Genomic DNA, 10,440 nt, shown 5'->3' with positions numbered 1-10,440 from the left:
CAAACAACCAATTACACATATATCAATACGACATATCCATCATATACACATACTTACTCACACCTGCACATCATCGCCTATTCATAACATCATCTCACAAGTCAATCACAATTATCACTTGGAACCCAAGGATCCCCACCATATGATCGATTCCCATTTGGAATCAGAGCTCAACACAAAACGCATTCAATCCATACAATGGGATTGAGGCCAACACAGGACCAAGGTCTTACAGCATCAGTGGACTTTCGTCCTATAATTATGCTACGAATGCATGATGCTCAACGTCACAAAATCAACGACCACGACTAGTCAAAATGGCATAATCATTCATGTATTCATCAAAGTCATGTCATCATTCAAACATACAACGTCACAAGCATCTTGTTCAACACAACACACAAACATCAATTAATCATGTTATCAATCAACACAACAACATTCACCAAAGTCAGGTATAGAAACACAAGAATTCACAAAGTCAAGTTTCATACAAAATGCCCTATAAACCTACCCAAACGTGCACAGTAAATTCGAGAAAATTCTCAAAAATTATAATAAAATATAAGTTACCATATTCTGAAATCGCTTTTCAAAAATAAAAATTTTCATTTTCGGGGACCGCGCTGAGCACCAAAATACCGTGCTAAACACGCCCTTTACTGATAATTATTTTTCAGAGCATGCGGAACGGGCTCTAAAATTCTGTAGAAAATTTTTGCGCGACCTACATCATACTAGACCCAAATCTTTGCCCAATAACTAATTTTAATCAATAATTTTTTGCGATTTAAGGTCTATTAACCTAGTTCTAACATGGTTTAATCATTCTAATCACAAAAACACACGTATTCATCATGCCTCCATCATTCTTCATAAAATCCTAGACTTTCAAATCCTTAACAATGGTGGATTCGAGTCTAAATCATTTTATTAATCACCAATACAACAATCAACGATATCATACATCATATTAATGATGCAATCCAAACAATTCATCATGGTATTTCATCAATATTATCAAATTCATCATAAAATCCCCAAACCCAAACCAACATACAATTATCAATCCCTTAAGGCAAACATAATATTTAAGATAACCCTTCATTACCTTAGATTATTGTCTTGATCGATTATCTTCCCAAATTCTATGGTCGTTCTTATTCTCCTCTCTTGCCCTAACTCTCTCTTCCCTTCACATTTTCTCCAATTCTACGACTAATGAATTTCTCTCCTTTTTACTTAGTTATCCTTAGGACCCTTTTTATGAACTTCCTCATTTGCCCTACTAACTTATCTCACAATATCTCTTATTTTATTTAAGGCTTAAATGCACTTTTGGTCCCCCTATATTGACATTTTTAACATTTTAGTCCCCAAACTAAAAAAGCCAACTATTAAGTCCCCCATTTTTAAATAAGGTGAATTTTTGAAGGTCCCTTATCACTTAACAGGTTTTTTAATGACATGGCACTTCATATTTAGTCCAGTCACTTGCCACATCATTAAAATTATTTTGAAATGCAATTTTAATTGGTAAATTAATATTTTATTTTTCCAAAAACATTATATTTTATTTTGAGAATTAAAAATTATTTTAATTAGGTTATAAAATTAAAACAGTGAATCTTCATCTTCATCTTCGTCAATTGAAGTTCTTCTTCCTCATCCAACTTTTTCTTCTTCTTTTGAGTTCTTCTTCATCCCCTTTTGAAACCTAACAACAATTTCTTTAATTTCTCTCTATTAATCTTAAGAAGTTAAAAAAAGAAGATGCAGTAACAAAAACAAACAATACCTGTCTCTCATTTTAATCAGACATAAACTTCATCCTCTTCTTCATGAAAGCAAATACAAAGCAAAAACTCTCTCTCATTTCAATCAAACAAAAACTTTTCTCTCTCATTTTCTATTTTTTCCAGAAACACCAAGCTTTCATTTTCCTTCAGCACTAACATCGAAGCACAAATTAAAGTTAAGAATTAAAGAGCAATAGAGGGATATTAGTGATATCAAGAAGAAGATTGCGCAAAGGAGGGGTCGTCGGAGTTGATGTGGTCACCGGAACTAGGAGAATCTGCCGGAGATGGAGTCGGCGACAGTTGGTGGTTTCGCCCGTGGTAGCAGCGCTGCGTTTGCAATTTAAATCATGGTTCTTCTTGTCCATTTTCTGATCTCTCTCTACTTTAAATTGTTGTTGTGTTACTGAGATTTGAGTTTTTGTTTGCTTCTGGATTTATTGTGCTATTGATGTTGTTGTGAATGGTTGAAATTAATGGAGATGGTGGTTTATTTTTGGAACAATTATGCTATGTGTGAGATTTTTCTGAAAATGGAGTCAGCGGTAGATCTAGGGTTTTAGAAAGGGGATGAAGATAAACATCATGCAGTATCATATTCTATTAATAAATAATTTACCAAATTAAAAATAAAATATTAATTTATCAATTAAAAATACATTTCAAAATAATTTTAATGATGTGGCAAGTGACTGGACTAAATATGAAGTGCCATGTCATTAAAAAACCTGTTAAGTGATAAGGGACCTTCAAAAATTCACCTTATTTAAAAATGGGGGACTTAATAGTTGGCTTTTTTAGTTTGGGGACTAAAATGTTAAAAATGTCAATACAGGGGGACCAAAAGTGCATTTAAGCCTTTATTTAATTAATTAATAATACTAATTAGAAATTATATTATTATAATATTCTAACTAACACCTTAATTCTACTACCCCACACACATCAACATGATATCACATGTCACATAATCACATCAAAAGCATCAAATAATAATTAAATAATTAAATCTAATTATCGGGGTGTTACACTAGCCTTGGATGTTATGATTTGAATGTGATTGAAGGTTGCAAAATTCATAAAGAATGACCTTCAGGGAGACATTCGAAAGCAGGTGGAGTCAACGGTGGTTGAAAAATCATACTTGTGGGCTTGTTAAATTATCTTGGCGGAAAAGGGCAATTAAAAACAAGTGGATGCAAGTGACGAGATCAAGATTTAAAGGTGGCTTGAATTTGATCAAGGTTATTGATTAAAGTTTCAAAATGGTAGAGAGCAACAAGGTTGTTGATGGTTAAATTGACATCAACAAAATTTCAAGTCAAGGTGGAGATCGTTGAAGTGTGCCTTAAAACCTTTGTTGATGAAGAGAAAGAAAATATATTTCGAGATTGCCAAAAATCAGAAAGCCTAAAAGCAGCAAGAATATTCGTTTTGGACGATTCATGAATTTCGAGTTTGATTGATTCGGTTTACAGATTCGTTATTAAATATTAGAATATTGGATATATATATATATATATATATATATATATATATATATATATATATATATATATATATATATATATATATATATATATATATATATATATATATATATATATATATATATATATATATATATATATATATATATATATATATATATATATATATATATACATATATATATACATATATATATATATACATATATATATATATATATATATATTTAGAAATAGTCTAAATTAATATAAAATATATTATAAGTTATTTATAATATTTTATTCTTATAATTAATGGATTGTATTTTTTTAGACTTTGGTTGTTGGGTGTTTGCTATTATAAATATGTATCTCTTCAGTGCTTGTAGGTGTGACAACTTTAGAGCTTTACAGCAAAAGGGAGAAAAGAAGGTTTAGGGTCAAAGGGTGTGACAATCTTAGGGTTTATAGGATTTATGGTATTCTCAAGGGAAAACTTAGAAAGACAAAGGTTTTGGGAAACCTTTGGAGTTATCCAAGGGGTTGCCAATTACTTCTAAATCTTGAGTTTACTAATTCATATATTGAGAGATTGAGAGGTTGGGAAATGCTTGGGAAGAAAATAAAGTTTGTTCTTGGGAGCCTTCAGGGTTTTACTTGGGATCTCTGAAGGCGAAGGCTGTTTTTTGTAACTCAACTGCAATCTCTTGTAACAACTTTGTGAGTATAGTGAATTGGAGAGTTGCTCTCTCTCTCTCTCTCTCTCTCTCTCTCTCTCACTCTCTCTCTCTCCTAGAGTAGATCTTTTGATCGAACTGGGTAAACAAACCTTTCGTCTTTTCTCGCCTTATTTTGTTATATTTTCTTCTTATTAGTTATTATTGCTTAAGGATGTATATTTTGATTGCTACTGTTCTTTGCCTCACATAATAAATTATTGATAGAATTGAACCTTATCGTTATTCACAACAGATATGTATGTTTGTACATGGTCCATATTACCCAATGCATATGTTAGGTTATCAGTGCTTTCTTTCTCATCCTCATTTGTTTGCAAGCTTGTAGTCAAACTTGTTGAGTTTAACAACACAAGTACACGAGTTCTCATTCTTGATTTGTTATACCGCCACAACTTAAGCATGCTTTGGCTACCTTGAGATCAGGAGCTTTTCTGGTGGGCATGCGACTGAATTTTTCATCGTCAGGTTTTTGTAAGATAGTTTTCCACTATGATTTTCGATCATATAACTGACAGATTAGATTCAAAGTATGTGAATAAGTAATCGAACAACACTAACATCGTAACGGTAATCAAAATCTTGAAATAAAGAGAGGTTGATGTCTAAGTATTTGCGCCTACTTATACCTTTTTACAGCGGTGTTAGAGCTCGACTTGCCATCTCCAATGGCATCAATCCTGGCTTCTTTTCTACCATAATAGTAGATTCCGAAGATGACCATTCCTTTTCCATTTATACTCTTATGTGTGGCGCAAAGAAACACAATGAAAACAATGATGGTTTGGTGGCTAATGAACTTGAATAGAATAAAATCTTGAGTGTGAGCTTGCCGACAAGTCATTCTTTCGTGTTGCTCTAGTTGCCTAACTCTCGATTCAGCTTCTTCATATCTCTCCTATGCAAGTCAAAGCTAAGGATACATATGTCAATATGGCATGCCCAAAAAGTGTGTATACAAAACATAACCACCTCTAAGAATGAAGAAAAATTAACACAATAATCAACAATGTATGGGTCCAAATTTATACGATAATTGTTATTCTACTTTGTCGTGTTACAATTATAGGCACCACAACTAAAATCTCAAAAATCATAGTCAATTAGGATAAAATGAGAAACTTAACTAAGTTTAAACGCCGACGTCTAAGTCTCTCTAAAAATCTTCACTGAAACCCCTGGAACCAAATCGATCAAATTAAGTTTTTGGTTCTTCACTAAAAAACACACCGCACAGGTATCAATCGATTCGTCCTTTTTGATCTCCATCATTTTAGCCAGTGGTTTGTCGAGAAATTTCTTCGATCTCCTCTGGCCAGAGGCTTGAACGGCGTGTTCAGCCATATATTTACAACCTCGATGGCAACGACCTCAATCGCAGTTTCTATTAGAGTGTACTTACCGGAGACTACGAGGACGTTTGAAATGTTGATGGATCGGGTATTGACGGTGTCAGAGGGAATAAGATAGGTTGTGGAAAACACGTCGAGGAATTTGTTGGTGAAGATGGAGACGTCGGCTCCGATTCCATAAACAACGAGACTGCGAACGTCCTAGGAGGGCGATAATGTGGATTGAGAGATCTGGCAGCCGACCTTGGCACTGACGGATCAATAAGATGAGGTTAGGAGGTCTACAATTTCGATACCGAGGTAACTGAGTTGGTAGATTAAAGCATCTTGATAGGAGTGCCAAATTCATTAGCTCCGACAATGATTTTGATAGGGACTCCGAGTCCTACCATGGATGATTGATCAAAATGTAAATTTGTATGGTAATGAGTGTGAAAGGTTAGTGTGAAATGTTTAGGATTTAGGTAGATAAGTGGGTGTGTTTGGGATAAATAAGTTGGTAAAATTAGTTTATTTTAACGATGTTGTTCAAACTTTTGTATTGAGGCAATCTGGAAAATCATTGGCCTCCCATGAATGGGATTTTTTTGGTTTCACCAGATGCAATTTTTTATCATGGTAGATTGACTCACTGGCGGCGGGTTGCCTACCTTGAGGCCCAAGTCAGCTTTATTGAACCCCACGACGGGCGTCAAATGTTCTTGCGAAAAACATCAACTAGTTAATTCTCTTGATGATGGTAAGGAAGAATCACAAATGTATAGGGAAATAGTGTGAATCAATGTTTTTGGGAGGGATAAATGGCCATCATTGTTGGTGGTTCTAGGTTTTTCATGTGTGTATCTTTTCCCCTTTTTATGTTATTCATCGCCCCCTATTGTGTAGCTTCAGTCCCCCTTTTATAGCGTATACCTCAGTTTAATTGGTCTAATGACCGATAAACTGATTGGTAATGTCAAACCCTTTAGAAATGTAATGTTTCCCTGATTTATGGAATATATTGTAACAGACAAAGTGATATTTTGGATCATGTAATGGTCTGAATAAAAAATGGGAAGCTTATCCCGGCTATTTGACCACCCCCGGTCTAAGAATAAAATCTGGGACGCACATGTATGATTGCCTCATATTGTGTGTATCAACTTCATACTTAGTGTTTTGGAGAAGTACTTAGATTTTTGGTTTCAGACTTTATGGATCTTGGAGGAATTGTTTAGTTCCCCGTGTCTTAGGATAACCCTGTCCCTGATGGCAAGATATAAGGAGGATTATTAATGTTAGGTTGATATGGCATATGCCAACATTATGACTTTGAAATACTTATTGACAAATTAAGGAAATTATCATCCTCAATCTAATACTGATGATCTGGGAAAATCATGTTGAATTGTACAAACAAGTTTTACTTATTGTTGCAGTGTGTATACTTTTTTGGCATTCTATAAAATGGTAGAAGATTACCACTTCCCATAGACCTAGTGAGGTGGTCAATGTCATATGATTAAAGAAGAAGTTAAAAACTTGACATGTGGACATAGGCTCCTTAAGAATCGAGTGCTTTGTGGATATACTTTCGTTAGGATGAATTTTGAGTTGATAATGTTGGGTTTGATGGAAAATATATATATTGAAGAAGTCTCACATCGCTTATTTTTTAGAAGGAAAAGGGGGTCCAAGGCTATATATAGGATTCGAGTTTTTCATTACAAGATGCACCAATAAAAAGCACTTTAAGCTTGTATTTGACTTTCTTTGTTCTCTTATACTTTTGTTTTAAAGTGTTGTGAGATATAGTTAAATATTTATTTTGAGGGTATGGGTGTACTGGGGGCCTGTGATAGTTGAGGGTATATTATGTGTTGTAGCAATTTTCACATAATGTTATTCTCTGGGTCTATTGACAACGACCGTGATTTTTCTCCGATTTTGGATTTTGGTTCGATCCAAGGATATGAGTTCTTAGTATGCTATGTGGTTGCAGCTTTGTCTAATTTTCCACATCAGAAAAGAAGGGTATTATTGTGAAAGAGTTATTGAGTTGTAGTTAGAAGTTCCACTATGCAGTTTAGGCTAGAGAAAATTGATGGAAGAACTATTTTTTACTTATGGAAAGGTCAAGTCAAATGTGTTACATTCGAGATTACACAAGGTGCAAGATTATGTCGGTGGTTAAAGAGCTTCCTGCCAACAAGGAAGTTACACCATAAAGTTTCAACCTAGTTTTCGGCATGTGAAAATTCTTGAAGTGGTTTAATTTCAAGTGAAATATACTTTTCTTTAGGTGGAGTATGATACTTTTTAAAATTATAATTATCGGTAAAGACAATGTGAAAATTCTTGGAGTGGTGTAGCTTCAAGCGACTATACTCTTTATGATGGAGTATGATTCTCGGTGAAGATAATGAAAGTTAATGTATTATTTTCAATCAAGGTGGAGATTATTGGGTTTGGTTGAAAATATATATGTTGAAGAAGTCTCACATCGCTTATTTTTGAAAAGGAATAGGGAGTTCAAGGCTATATATAGGATTCAAGTTTTTTTTACTAGATACACCAGTCAAAGCCCACTTTAAGCTTATATTTGTCTTTCTTTATTCTCTTATACTCTTATTTTATAGTGTTGTGAGATGTAGTTAAATATTTGTTTTGGAGGGTGTGGATGTACTGAGGGCCTGGGATAGTTGAGTGTATATTATGTGTTATAACAGTTTTCATATAGTGTTATTCTCTGGTTATCTATTGACAACGATCGTGAATTTTCTATGGTTTTGTAGTTTCTACGCTATGTTCTTGTACTGTTATTGCGTTCCTTTTTTCTCTCTATGTTTTGTTTGTTTTCCCAACAGATAACTCACTGTGTGGTGTCTAGTTTTATGTCTATAGAATTCTATAATCAGTGTGATGTAGTAAGATCATGAGTCGTGTAAGAGTTGAAAATAGTAACAAGTAACAACTAATGTAGTGGTTACCCTTACTTTAAGGCTATGTTTGGACGTTTGGAGGGGAAGGGAGGGGAGGGCTTTAAAAAATAGGAAGAATTGGGTGAAAAGGATAAAAAGATTTTGGGTAGGAGGGTTTTGGAGGGTTTGAGTTTATTCATAACACCAAAAACCCCATAAAATGAGGGAACTCAAAAATTGTATTGAAGGAGGGTTTTGAAGGGTTTACATAAATTTTTCAAATATCTTTTAGGTTGTTATACTAGTATTCTGAAAATTAAAAATTTATTAATGATAATGACTCTTTTATCATTCTAAACAAAATCATTTTTTCAAAAAATGTCAAATATTTTCTTATATTTTTTTAGAATTTCATTTTTGGAAGCCTTCCCCTCCCCTCCTCCCCTCCAAACTTCCAAATATAGCCTAAGTTTTGAGGACATAACTTCTTACGGAAAGATAGTAATGTACTAATGTTAGACTCGTATTTTAATTATTAACTATGATGATGGTCACTTTCAATTTGGATTTATTATTATATTTTAACTTATTTGTTTGTTTTCTCTGTCTATAAATTGAGAAATTGAATGTTTGCACTTTTATTTATATATTAATCGTAGAATTTTTAAAATTATATTTTCCTATTATGTTGAACAAAATACTATCGAATAATAATTAGTTCTATACAATGTCACAAACATTTGAGATATTCTCTATTTTTTTTATGCTCGTGAGTGCTTAATTTTAAGAGATTCTTACCATACTTGTTATTAGGTTTTGTTTTTAAATGCTTTCAATGTGCTGTCACAATATTTAATAAATAAATAAATAAAGGGTAATGCTAGCGAGTGCTCTGGAGGCACTCTTTAAGGTTTTCAAATAAAGAAGATATTGTCTAAATAAATAAATTATTTCAATTTTTAAATCATTGAATACAAATATTTCCAATAAAACATACATTTTGCTACTCAAAAGAAGTCAATTATTTATATTTTTAATGCATTGAATACAAATATTAATAACATAACATACCTTTTTAAACTCTTAATCAATGCTGCTAGAGCACTCGTTAGCATTTCCCATAAATAAATAATGAAAGAGCATCATAGCTTAAACAAAACGTATAATATTGATTTTTTTTCCTTTTGGTATGTAGTAGGTGAAATTTTTTTTGATCACTTTATAAATATTTATGCTAATTAGATCGTTTTCATACTTAGAAATAATACAAACTACTTTTACAAATTAGAAAATATTGTCTCTTAAAAATATTGATGTATGTTGTTTGTCCTTTTAACTCATTTAATTGATCATTCGGCCTTAATATAGATAAGATATGGAAATATATTTTTTATTCTAAGAGTTTTTATTTTATTTTTAACTATAAATCTTCCATTATTTTTAATACAAGCCTTCTATTAAGTACATTGATTTATTTTGTTTGCCCCTTTAAATACTTCTGTGGATGCAATTGAAACATATGTTTTCAAGAATACGAATATATAATAAGGAAAACATATTTTAAAAAACTGTTCTTATCTCTTATTAATAGGTAAACAAAGTATTAATTAAAAAAAATTAGGGACTCAATAAAGGTTTGTAATAACAAAAACTCGTTGTGACAAAAAATATTTTAACAATTAAAGAATTTTTTTTTTTAACAATATCTTTAATTAGGTGAGTGATCAATTGAAAGAGATAAAAAGATAAATATAATACATCAGTGTAATTTAATGATAATTTTTAATAGTAATTCATATTTCTAAAAGAGTTTCATAAAACTTCATATATATATATATATATATATATATATATATATATATATATATATATATATATATATATATATATATATATATATATATATATATATATATATATATATATATATATATATATATATATATAGAGGGCATATCATATGAGAATGACATATTTATATGAGAATGTGAGAATGAATCTGAACCATTGGATTTTAAAATAAATGGTGGAGATTATATATGAATCTTTTTTTTCTCTCTCATGCATCTTGAAATAAATGAAGTAGGAGAGAGAAAAAAAAGATTCACTTATAATCTCCACCATTTATTTTAAAATCCAATGGTTCAGATTTATTCTCACATTCTCATATAAATATGTCATTC

The 10,440-nt window shown here is 31.8% G+C and overlaps 1 pseudogene; it reads right to left on the bottom strand.

Moving 5' to 3' along the window:
- Positions 1 to 5,127: 5,127 nt before the first annotated feature.
- LOC131625105 (DNA damage-repair/toleration protein DRT102-like) lies at positions 5,128 to 9,571 on the bottom strand (annotated as a pseudogene).
- Positions 9,572 to 10,440: the final 869 nt, after the last annotated feature.

This window comes from Vicia villosa, unplaced genomic scaffold, assembly GCF_029867415.1.
Source record: "Vicia villosa cultivar HV-30 ecotype Madison, WI unplaced genomic scaffold, Vvil1.0 ctg.000189F_1_1, whole genome shotgun sequence".
NCBI classification, from domain to species: domain Eukaryota; kingdom Viridiplantae; phylum Streptophyta; class Magnoliopsida; order Fabales; family Fabaceae; genus Vicia; species Vicia villosa.
Note: the sequence above shows the minus strand (reverse complement) of the source record. Positions and strands in the feature narration are given on the sequence as shown.